The 10,536-nt window shown below is 46.1% G+C and overlaps 1 protein-coding gene across 5 annotated transcripts in view; it reads left to right on the top strand.

Annotated features, from left to right (window-relative positions):
* Positions 1-1,141: 1,141 nt before the first annotated feature.
* The window catches only part of SLC16A9 (solute carrier family 16 member 9), a 37,723-nt gene continuing 28,328 nt past the window's right edge, over positions 1,142-10,536 (top strand). For 2 of the 5 annotated variants that reach the window (XM_050958609.1, XM_050958605.1), the window contains exons 1-2: positions 1,142-1,239; positions 9,606-9,671. The gene's annotated coding sequence lies outside the window, so the exon portion shown is untranslated. Of the gene's footprint in view, positions 1,240-1,535; positions 1,805-2,906; positions 2,932-7,114; positions 7,343-9,605; positions 9,672-10,536 lie in introns of those variants that run through there. The other 3 variants (XM_050958607.1, XM_050958608.1, XM_050958606.1) reach the window with 3 other exon arrangements.

The following is a 10,536-nucleotide window of genomic DNA, read 5'->3' as shown; positions in this document are numbered from 1 at the left end:
GCAGACGGACACCAGGCGGGGGCTAAGTGACACGAGGGGGCAGACGGACACCAGGCGGGGGCTCAGTGACACGGGGGGGGGGGCAGACGGACACCAGGCGGGGGCTCAGTGACACGGGGGCGGGGCAGACTGACACCAGGCGGGGGCTAAGTGACACGGGGGGGCAGACGGACACCAGGCGGGGCTAAGTGACACGAGGGGGCAGACGGACACCAGGCGGGGGCTAAGTGACACGGGGGGGCGGGCGACGGACACGGGGGGCAGACGGACACCAGGCGGGGGCTCAGTGACACGGGGGGGGCAGACGGACACCAGGCGGGGGCTCAGTGACACGGGGGCGGGGCAGACAGACACCAGGCGGGGGCTAAGTGACATGGGGGGGCAGACGGACACCAGGCGGGGGCTCAGTGACACGGGGGGGGCAGACGGACACCAGGCGGGGGCTAAGTGACACGGGGGGGCAGACGGACACCAGGCGGGGGCTCAGTGACACGGGGGGGGCAGACGGACACCAGGCGGGGGCTCAGTGACACGGGGGCGGGGCAGACAGACACCAGGCGGGGGCTAAGTGACATGGGGGGGCAGACGGACACCAGGTGGGGGCTAAGTGACACGGGGGGGCAGACGGACACCAGGCGGGGGCTCAGTGACACGGGGGGGGCAGACGGACACCAGGCGGGGGCTCAGTGACACGGGGGCGGGGCAGACAGACACCAGGCGGGGGCTAAGTGACATGGGGGGGCAGACGGACACCAGGCGGGGGCTCAGTGACACGGAGGGGGGCAGACGGACACCAGGCGGGGGCTCAGTGACACGGGGGCGGGGCAGACAGACATCAGGCAGGGGCTAAGTGACATGGGGGGGCAGACGGACACCAGGTGGGGGCTAAGTGACACTAGGGGCCAGGGGGCAGCTGAGGCGCGCCCACGGAGGGCGCACCTCGCCGGAGAGCTCAGCCCCGCACAGGGCTCTCCCGCCGGCCGCTCTCCGTGCCCCGGGGCGGGCGGCGGCGGCTGCAGCGCCCCTACCGTCCGCCTCTGCCTTCCTCCTTAGTTCCAACCGGTTCGGACCGGCCCAGTGCCCTGCCCCGCGCGGAGCAGCGGCCCCCGCCCGGAATGCGCCAACCGGCAGCTGCTCGCCCACGGCCATAAATAGGCGGCGGCGGCCCCGCTGTCACAGCTGGTGCCGGGCTGCGCCGCGTCCCGGATGAGCTGCTGGCTGCACCCAGCTGAGCCGCAGGTAACGCAGGCGGGGCTGGTGCCCGGGGGCGGGGGAGCAGCGACGGCGGCATCGCTCCTGCCCTAGTGCCCGGGGCTTGCAGCGCCTCGCTGCGGGCTGTGCGCCGGGAGCCTCGCGGCGCTCCCGGGCAGCCCCTGGAGCGGGTAACGGGTCCGCTCCGCGAGTCCCTGCAGCACGTCCCGGGTCGGGGCCGCAACCCCTGGCCGAGCGCGCGCCCACGCCCGCCTCGGAGCCAGCCGGGACCAGCTGCCGAACCGACCGCCCAGGCGGGCACAGAGATGCCCCAGCCCAGCCGCACTCACTTCTCCTGTCTGCCCCAGCGTCCAGGGCACTTCCCAGGCGAGCCCTGCTGGGTGACGCCTCCTTGTACTGCCAACGTTTACAGGGCAAGGGCTGGCTGAAGGCGGCTGCCCCAAGCTCGGTTCGTCCCGGGTAGCATGTGAGTGTCAGAGCCGGACGGGCACTAGCCGCAGTGCTGCTGGGTGGCCGACAAGAGAAAGAGCCGAAACTCCGGTTCCCCCCGCGTTTGGGGGACTGAAATGAAGCGATTACAGCGCTTGTTGAGGTAGAGTTCTGGGTTGAGTTACATGCAGACACAAGGAGTCTGTCTTTGCGCAGTTGATTGGATTTAAACTTCTCTTCCATTGGCTTTTACTAGTATAATCGGAGGGGCTTTTGTGCAGTAAAAGTGCGCCCTAAACAGGGAAAGCAGTAGTCCCTAGTAGTTGGAAGAAGGAACTTAGACTCAGGACTCCTGAATTCTGTTGCTGGTTCTGCCCCCAGCTTGCTGTTTGACTTTGAGTAAAGCATTTCCTAGCGCAATGCCTCAGTTTATCCCACTTATAGGGCTGACGTTTCTGATATGTTTTTAATAGTGTCTTGCATATAGTGCATAAAGGCCAGCCCAGTCCAGGCCCTACTGCAATAGAGATTTTCCATAATTTGTAATAAAAGTAGGTTTAATTCCTCCCTTGCATGGGCCATTATGAGGCTTCATTAACGTTTCTGAAGCATTGTTAAGCATTCTAATGTAAGAAGCTACAAAAGTGTAGACTATTTTTATATATTTTCTTTTTTCTAGGTAACATGTTAGTACAGTAATAGTATGGTATTTTTACTGTACACTGACATGTTACTGCTGTAAATCAGTGTGATAAAGAATTTGCACTGGTGTTAGATTTGGAGTAATAATGTGTTTAGCAATTTCACAATTGCTTCTGCTTGGAGAGTGATAGCTGAAAATTGGAAGCATTATGTTTAACAAAACTTGTGCAGCAAAAAATCCAGTTCATTTCAATATCTTTCAACACCCTGTGTAGGGGAACCAAGAGCACATGGAGTGTCTAGTTTCTGTTTATCCTTGAATGGGACAGACACACCAGGGATGTAACATCCCGAACAGGTAGACAAGAAGAATCTGGGAACTAAGCAATCTGAGGGGAGACTTGCTTTAATGATCTCTAGATGTATGCCTCTTTATGTAAACGTTTATCATCCAAAATTGGTTTTGGGGTAGGTTATGTAATTTTGTTTTCTATACCAGCAAGGAGGAAGATTTGTATTGGGGGAGGAAGGCCATGAGAATTGGTGGCTATAAAACATTGCATCAAGTCATAGAAAAGGGATCTGTCGGAGACCTGAGCACTGGTTGAGAGAACCAACAACCAAAGGAGCAGATATGGACTCTGATATGTAAGGCTACAGCTGTCAGCTTTTGACCTTTGCAACTGACATCTACTATTAAAGGAAGTTGAGGGACCATTCCTAATACATATGGTTTCAAAAATTATTTTTAAAAGTAGCCTGTTTCTGACTGTTAGTTATTTTTCACTTTTTTGTGTGGAATGAGCAGCATTTGAAAACAGTTATAATTGGTTATACTTAGCAGACTGATGTATCTGAGGTCAGCTCATCTAAGAACATGCTGATGCTTCTTTATGTGGATGTAGTTTGTGCAAGAAAATTATTAGATGGTAATTGGAGTAAAAATCCTTGATTCATTTGGCGATAATTTTCTTTTACAGAAAAATGTAGTGGAAGAAATGATTTTATTTTTCTTGAACCTCAGAGGTTACTTATCAAAGAGAAAGCAGAGAGTGAGTGGAGGAGGTAAATACAGAAAAGAGAAATTGAGGGGGGAATAGTGAAATTTATGGAAGTTTAAATATAAAAATTGCAAGGTGGAGTGAAGGTAGAAAGTGCATATGAGTAACTTTAAAGTAAAAACTACAAAAATGTTGTAATTAAGGAATAATTCAAAATTCAGAGTTATAATAAAACTTCAGAGAAACCTCTATCATTTGAAAGCATGAAAATTTACAGCTAAGGAGCTCCTATTCTCTTAACTCCGTACCAATGCCCTGCGAATATGGAATGATTTAGTTTTAATCATGAACTTGTTATGCTGACCTCTGTTTCCTTTGCAGCCATATGCTGTCAACAGAAAATAATGTACTTTACAAATTTGTAGCTAGATAAATAGTAAATTGAAGGTATTTATTCTCTTCTCTTGATTAAGATGCTATGTTCCACATACAGGCATCCTTGTGCTTAGAGATAATGTACCTACTGTATGCACACTTATTAGGTCCTGTTCATTCATATATATTTATATAGCTAGATGAAAGCACTGGATTAAATGAAGCTAGCGTTGTGATAAGGCAAATTACCAGTCCTCTGTGGTGCACATTTTCAACACTGCACTTTAAACCTCTCCTAACTTGGTTTTGTCTCCAAATGTAAGATGTCACAACAGCAAACTGTAGATTTCATAAAACTTTTATGAAACATTTTCTCCTTTTGGTCTCTTCTGTGGCTGTTACGATTTATGATTACCAGGTATATTTTACATAATGGGAAATTCTGATGCTAATTCCGCTAAATGTAAAGTTTAAATTTAAATGTCACAGTTAAAGCACTTAAACTACTGTATTTCCACACTTTCCAGTGTTTGGGTTTCTTTTAAATCCACTGATTTATTTATTTTTGAGTTTCTAATGCAGGGGCGGGCAAACTTTTTGGCCTGAAGGCTTTATCGGGTTTCAGAAATTGTATGGAGGGCCGATTAGGGGAGGCTGTGCCTCCCCAAACAGCCAGGCATGGCCCAGCTCCTGCCCACTATCTCTCACCCATCCTCCCCCTACTTCTTGCCCTGTGATGCCCCTCCGGGACTCCTGTCCCATCCAACGCCCCCATTCCCTGATGGCCCTCCCGGGACTCCTGCCCATCCAACCTCTGCCCCCCTTCCTGACTGCCCCCTGGGACCCTTGCATGTATTCAACCCCCCCCAATCCCCGCTGTCTGACTGACCTAACCCCTGTCCACACCCCCACCCCCTGACCACCACCCCGATCTCCCCTGTCCTCTATCCAACCCCATCTGCTCCCTGCCTGGAGCACCGATGGCTGGCGGCACTACAGCTACTCTGCACTACAGCTGCACTACAGCTACAGCCCAGTTGGAGCCAGCCATGCACTATGCAGCACAGAGCACTGGGTCAGGCTGCGGCTCTGCAGCTGTGCTGCTTTGCCACCCAGAGCATTGTGCCAGTGGCACGGCATGCTGAGGCTGCAGGGGAGAGGAAACAGTGGGGGAGGGGCCAGGGGCTAGCTTCCTGGGCCAGGAGCTCAGGGGCTGGGCAGGAGGGTCCTGTGGGCCAGATGTGACCCATGGGCCATAGTTTGCCCACCTCTGTTCTAATGGCTTTTTGATGATTGCAGTGTTCTTGTAAGGTTGCTTTTACACTTAAATTACTGAGATGTATTCCTAACATTAATTCCATTTTAATAAAGTTTTGAATCTATGAATTTTCTTTTTGTGTATATTACACACATTTTAAAAAATGCTTTTATACCTTGGGAGACAGGGAGCAAGATAGCCTAACATCTGCAGAAGACTGATATTCAGGCAGCTAGGGAACCAAGGAGCCCTTTGGAGCTTAATTTTGTGTGGTCTTTTTTGCTTCTTAGCCAGGCTCCATAACTTGCTTCCTCAGCATATCACTATTCAAACAGACTCTATACTTTGACTCTTATATTGATGTTCTGCAGATCTGCTTATTATATCTGGTGAAACAATGGGCCTGATACAAACTCTAGGAATGGTTTAGCAGCTGCTGCCTACTTTAAAAAAAAAACAGCAGGGAGACAAGTCTAGAACTGCTGTGGAAATCAAGATAAGGAATGAATAACTCAAGGAAGCTGACTAGGGAGCCAGAATGACTGCAGGATCTGCCAGTGTTTGGTGACTCCTGCAGAACTTGGGAACACTTCAGGCACTCTGACCTGATGATAGAGGAGAGAGAAGCCAAGGTGAGTTTAGGAGCTCTGTAGGTCTACAGGAGTCACTAGGGAAATAGGAGTCCATCTGCCTGTTATGGTTTATTCTGATACTCCGTCTCTTTTGGCTGTTGCCTTACTGCTTCCCATATGTACATGTGGTAATACATTGTAATCTCAAAGCATCCCTTGTATTGCATAGACAGCCAAATTTTTGTAATGGTTAGGGCCATACCGAATTCACAGTCCATTTTGGTCAATTTCATGGTCATAGGATTTAAAAAATGATAAATTTCATGATTTCAGCTACACCCCGTACCCAGATATAATGTGACCCGATATAACACGAATTTGAATATAACACGGTAAAGCAGTGCTCTGGGGGGGGGGAGTGGGGTCCCACTGCAGCAGATCTAAGCAAGTTCGATATAAGGCAGTTTCACCTATAACACGGTAAGATTTTTTGGCTCCTGAGGACTGCGATATATCGGGGTAGAAGTGTATTTAAATCTGAAATCTCATGGTGCTGTAATTGTAGGGGTCCTGACCCAAAAAGGAATTGTGTGAAGGTCGCAAGGTTATTGTAGGGGGTGTTGTGGTATTGCTACCCTTACTTCTGAGCTGCTGCTAGTGGCAGCGCTGCCTTCGGAGCTGGGCAGCTGGAGAGTGGCAGCTGTGGGCTGGGCCTGGACTCCCAGCTCTGAAGTAAGGATGGCATGGTATGGTTTTGCCACCCTTGCTTCTGCACTGCTGCCTTCAGAGTTGGGTGACTGGAGAGTGGCAGCTGCTGACTGAGAGCCCTGCTCTGAAGGCAGCAGTGCAGAAGTAAGGCTCACATTGTATGGTATTGCCACTGTTACTTTTGCGCTGCTGCTGGCGAGGCGCTGCCTTCAGAGCTGGTCACCCGGCAGCGCTCTATGGCTGCCCAGCTCTGAAGGCAGCATAGAAGTAAGGGTGGCAATACTGCCCCCCAATAACTTTGTGACCCCCCACAACTCCCTTTTGGGTCAGGACCCCCAATTTGAGAAACACTGGTCCCCCGTGAAATCTCTATACTATCAGATAAAAGCACACAAAAGACCAGATTTCGGGGGGGGGGACCAGATTTCACCATCTGTGATGCATTTTTCATGCCCATGAATTTGGTAGGGCCCTAGTAATGGTATTCATGGCAGTCATAACTTCCATGATTTCTAAGTCTTTTTCTGAGGTCCCATTTAAGCTTTTCCTGTCCCCTTTTTCTGGGGTCCATTATCTTTTCCCTGTCTTGGCTCAAGACATGTCATTGACCTTCCTGTGTGTGGCTGTGAAAATTCTACTTGTCCTTGCTTATGGTGCGTGTTTGTATATTCTGCTGGTACCTTCTGCATGGGGCTGGGGCTGGAGACGAATAGCAACAAAATCTTCAGGGCCTCCCATGCAGGTGGAGGCAGCAGATCTCTAGACAAGGAGGTATTGGTGAAGATTCTGCTCCCACTGGCATCTCTTGTGCATAATTCTAAATATTACAGCATGCCCTGTTCAAGGAAGCACTGGAGATTCTATCAGCAAAGATGTACAGTAGCTTCCATGTTGGGTTTTGAGAGAACCCCAGTGAGACCAGACTGCTGCCAGGGACATGGAAGTGATGGACAGTCACTTCCTCTTCCCGCCAGTGCTGTTGCCAAGTATGGCACAGGGGGTTCTTATTCCTGGAATCTTTCCAGCACACAGAAATGCCTTCAGGAGACACTTTCCTGTCGATGGGACTTTATTTCCTCAAGGAAGAGTGAAGGGAACCTTTGCTGACTTAGGATATGGGGGGGTTTCTCCTGACAGCACTGAAGGTAGGAGTAGGTAGCTGAGGACACTGCACTGAGAATGAAAATTCCGTTGTTGCCTGTCCCCATCTATACAATGTGATGACTGGAGAAGATGCCAGCAACTGGTAATTGAGGTAAAGCTCTGACTGTCAGTGGCTGGAGTGTATTGGTAAGAGAGCAGCTTGTGAGAATGACAAAGAAGAGTTTTCAGAGTAATCACTGAAACTTCCTGGTAATATGTTTAGACTTTGAAGGCTGTTTTTTTTCAAGGAAAAGGACTAAAGACTTAATTTAAAAAATAGGTGTCTTAATGAATGCCAAATGACACACAAAGTCCGCTGGAGCCCAATGAAACATTCTAATTCCAATGCAACCATGAGTAACTTCTCAAGTATGGCTGCACACTTGTAAAGTTAGCCCTGTGCTCTTGATCTCAGCAAGACCTTTTAAATAAATTACATTTGAAGTTTCTTGAGCAAGCTGTTTTTTTCTGAAGTTTGGCAGCTTCTTCTAACATCTATTTTTTCTAAGTTCCCTATCTCAAAAATGATGTATCCAGATTACCTCAAATCAGATACCAAAAAACTCTGTTGCTTAGACAACACAAAATTTAAAGTAGAAATGACTCAAGTATTTTAGGATGAGGACAAAATCAGGCTTATCAATGAAAATTTTCAGCTTGTGATTATGGCATAATAAAGTTTGCTAGAGGCTTTGATTGTGCTTGGTAAAAATAGTAAATCAACATAATATCTTTGTCTTATTAGTAAAGAAAATCTGATATGTGAATGGAACTATTATGTGCATGATAGGATGTACGCTTTTACTGATATCAGTTTACAGGATTTAATGTTAATTACAATGTAAAAGGTATGTTTAGGAAAGATAATAATGTGCCTATATTAAATACCTTTAATTTTAATTACTAAAATGAAGCAGAAAATCTCTTCACAGTGCAAAGTAAGTGCTTCCAAAGTGTATCAAGCTCAATTGTCAGCTGATATAAATTGGCATAGTTGCATTAAAGTCACTGGAGTTATGCACATTTACTCCAGAGGAGTATCTAATCCAGATTTTTAACCCTTTACGCCCCCCCCCCCCCTTTGTCAATTAGAGCATGACAAAACATTTGTGATCAAGACATTTTTTTCTTTAATGTCTGGAACAAGAACAACTGATTTAAATAGTTTTTGCTGAGCCTGTATGCCAAGTTTCTGAGCTTCAACACAATAGAAATTAAAGGCTTGATGCTGCAGCTAAAATGTAGAGAAAAATATTCATCATAGAAAAATATTGTTTGTGGTATGGATTGTTAGATAACATAACAGAATAGAGATTTTAACCATATTTTTAAGTGCAATCACCACTTCTAGTATTGTATTAGTTTTCTGAGAACTTCCCTGTTTTGTTTGTGTCTGCAAAGTAGCCTTTCTTGAAAATATTGCAATATGCATCACTTGCTATTCACATTGAGTACAAAAAATGCAAATAATATAGAGATATACCTATACCTATCTCATAGAACTGGAAGGAACCCTGAAAGGTCATCGAGTCCAGCCCCCTGCCACCTTCACTAACAGGACCAAGTACTGATTTTGCCCCAGATCCCTAAGTGGCCCCCTCAAGGATTGAACTCACAATCCTATGTTTAGCAGGCCAGTGGTATTTTAATAGAAAAGGATTTCTGCAAACCCTCTAGTAGTTGTGTGTATAATATTTTGCAGAAATGAGAAGGTACCATTTTATATAGTCTGAAGGGTTCTGACTACAGAAAATGTGTATATTTTTAAATGCTGTTGATCAAAACTGCATTGTCTTCAATTATGTGATAACACATCTGCATACAAATAATATAGAGTTGATAGCAGCTAACATATCAAGAGGAACTTACTAACAAGAAATTATGAGAGAAATTTAATAGAAAATAAAAAGAAAAAAGCCCTTGATTTATAACTGATAGTAATATATTCTTAAGACAGTCTGTCCTCTTGCAACCCTGTAAATCATTCCTAAAGAGCCCTAGCATGGTCAAAGTTTGTTTTATGTTTGTAGGCCTGTATTTTTGCTCTTCTTGGGTCCAAGGTTGCTGTCAGCCCCTAACTGATCAAGAAAGGATCAGTATTTCTCCACTCTGTTAAGTTTTTTGTAGCTCCTAGTAGTGTTTTTTTTTTTTTTTTTTAAAGGATCAAGCGTTCGCCAAGAGCTCAGACTTTTGTATTTGTTTTACTATGCTAGCTGTCGGCTGTTTGTGCTGAAAAACTTTTTTTATATAATATTTTCCCCACAGGTAGAATTACCAAGTGGAACTGGACTAATATATTCTAGAAGGTTGAAGGAGTCTAGACCATCTTCTGTAAGTGTACTTCTTAAATCAATTGCATCTCTATTCCCACCATTTTCCATGTCTCAAAAATGAATATTTGTAAAAATATTGACTTTTGTCTTGTGAGCTTTCCATAATGTATTTCTTACTTGAATTTTCACTTGAGGTATGCGATTCTTAGCATATAAATTTTGTCTGTCTTTATTAATTTTGTAAAATATCTTTGAATTTTAATGGAGAAGAAAAAATATATATTCCCTGCATTGCTTGATTTGCAGACATGCTCTAAGTTGCTTCTTTGCTGCTGTTTTTGTTTCTCACTTGACTATAATACTATCACAGCACCCTCTTCCCAGTGATTTAAACTTAATAATACCCAGTTCTACTTAAACAGTGTGTACGTAGATATGAAATCACTTTACAAAGGAGGTCAGTATCATTATGACGATTTTACAGTAGGGAAACTGAAGCACAGAGCAGCAAAATGACTTGCCCAAGGTCATACGTGGAAGGATTAGAACCTGGGCTTTCTGCATACTAGTCTGGTGCACTAGCCACTGGGACACATTACTTCTCCTAGTTGCCTTTGTAGTGATTTATTTATTGACTCTTCATGATTCTAAAATAGGCTAGCCTGGAAACTCCGAATTTTACACTTGTTGGTCTAGGGGAGGATGGATTGTGCTTTTGGTCAGCTGCGGGCAATCCAGTTACTAAAAGGAGTTTTTCTACATTAGGAATCTCACAGGGCTACTAAATGTATAGTTAGCTGTCTGGAGTTCAGGAAGCCCATACAAGTCAGATATACTCTTCCCAAAATACTCATTAGTGATGTGCCTCTTAAGACCTCTGCATAGCGTGGCAGCTCTGATGGAGATCTTAGGAAACTTATATT

This window comes from Gopherus flavomarginatus, chromosome 6, assembly GCF_025201925.1.
Source record: "Gopherus flavomarginatus isolate rGopFla2 chromosome 6, rGopFla2.mat.asm, whole genome shotgun sequence".
Classification (NCBI taxonomy): Eukaryota; Metazoa; Chordata; order Testudines; family Testudinidae; genus Gopherus; species Gopherus flavomarginatus.
Note: the sequence above shows the minus strand (reverse complement) of the source record. Positions and strands in the feature narration are given on the sequence as shown.